Source organism: Mesoplodon bidens, assembly GCF_964165515.1.
Source record: "Mesoplodon bidens genome assembly, chromosome: 19".
NCBI lineage: Eukaryota > Metazoa > Chordata > Mammalia > Artiodactyla > Ziphiidae > Mesoplodon > Mesoplodon bidens.
The window spans coordinates 17,075,332-17,077,216 of NC_138179.1; positions in this window are offsets into that span (position 1 = coordinate 17,075,332).

Below are 1,885 nucleotides of genomic sequence, written 5' to 3' on the forward strand. Positions count from 1 at the left end.
TAGCCCCAGACCAGGACTGAGCATAAGGCAGGCCTCGAGTAAGTATTTGTTGAATGAATGGATGAAAGCTGCCAATATGGACACTGTTTGAAAGGAGCCAAGTCCATGAGTCTGGAGCATGTGGTTATGAAGATGGCGGGTCCAAGCCCAGGTGAGTATGCACAAGACTCCTGTTAGCTCCAAAGACTTCTGGGGTACAGATGAGAAATGACCCCAAGTACCACAGAGTCCCCTGAGTAGAAAAAGGGAGAGAATGAGAGGAGGAAAGGAGAGAGAAAGAAAGAGTGGGAGGGTGATCAAGATGGCAGAGTAAGAGGATATAGAGCTCATCTCCCGCCACATCAAAAAATACATCCACATGTAGAACAATTCTCACCAAAAACTACGTGGAAACTGGCAGAAGGACTCCTATACAACCAAGGCTGCAAGAAAGATTCCCCCACAATCCCATCCCAGGTAGGATAGGAAGAAAAGCACCGGGTCGAGACCTGTGCCCCCGGGAGGGAACTAAGAGGGAAAGGGAGATCATACAGGTGGACACTCACCCTGGGGAGTGAACAGGTTGAGAGACAGACTGGGCATTCTAGTCCTGGGGTCTTATACAGAGGAGGCAAGACCCTTTGGCTGCCTGGAGAACAGCTGGGACACAAAGAAAGGCTGGAGAAGCCTAGGCTGTACTGGTGAGGAGTACGCAGTGCTGGCTTGCCACCAAACAGGGCGGAGAGAGTTCTGCCCTAGCAGCTGTCACCTTGCCACACTCTCTGACCCAAGCTGAGTGAACCCCCTGGCCCCACTCACTCCACACCACAGTTTGGCACTGAATCTAGGGCAGCCACATCCTGGAAAAAGACTCGATCTAGGGACACAGAGGTGACCCACAGGCCTGGGATATGGTACAGGCTGAGTGGCGGCCATTGCTGGCGCTTACTCGGCACCACAGAAGTAGCCCAGACTTCTCATGACAGTGCAGCGACTTCGATTCCTGAAACCACAATGCCATGATCCCCAAGCAAACGCTCCAGCCCCACCCACTCCATGCCACAACCTAACACTAGAGCTGAGACCACCGCAATAGGGGAAAAGACAACCCTGGTCTGGTTCTGAGCGTGACTGCAGATACCTACACAAGCAGCACATTGGACATCTGTAAGCACACAAAACCTGCTTATTTCAGCACTCCCCTCCTTCGGGGCAAAGGTTCCAGTGTGGGGAGAAGGAAAAACACACACTTGAAGGGAACAGAGCCAGCTCCAGCCCGACCCTCAGGGCTTCCACTCCAGCAGCTTGGGAGCAGACCCCACCCAACAGGGCGACTGCGGCCAGTGAGGAGACAGGAAGTCTCGCCTCACACCCTGAACAGTCTTTGGCTCCTCCAACGCCAGCCGCACCCCCCTATCAAGGTGATAGTTGTCATCACATTCTGAGGAAAGTAGTGGGCTGGCATCCACATCAAATTCAACCCACACACCAAAGATGTTAGGTGCACACAGTCTACACAGGGATGTTCCCACATAAAAACACCCCTTCAAGACCATAACAGATAAACTGTTGCACCTGAATTCATAGAGACAGAGAAAGTTAAGTAAAATGAAAACACAGAGGAACTAGTCTCAACTGAAAGAGCAAGAGAAAACCCCTGAAGAAATAATGAAAAAGAGATAATCCGTCTATAGACAATGAATTCAAAAAGTTGGTAATAAAAATGCTAACTGAATTAAGACAGTAGAGGTAAGCACAGATCATTCTACCAAGGAACTAGAAATTTAAAAGACCCAATCAAAAATTGATAATTCAATCTCTGAGATAAAAAGCACTCTAGAAGCAATGAACAACGGACTAAATGACACAGAAGAATGCGTAAGTGATCTGGAAGATAGAATAAAAG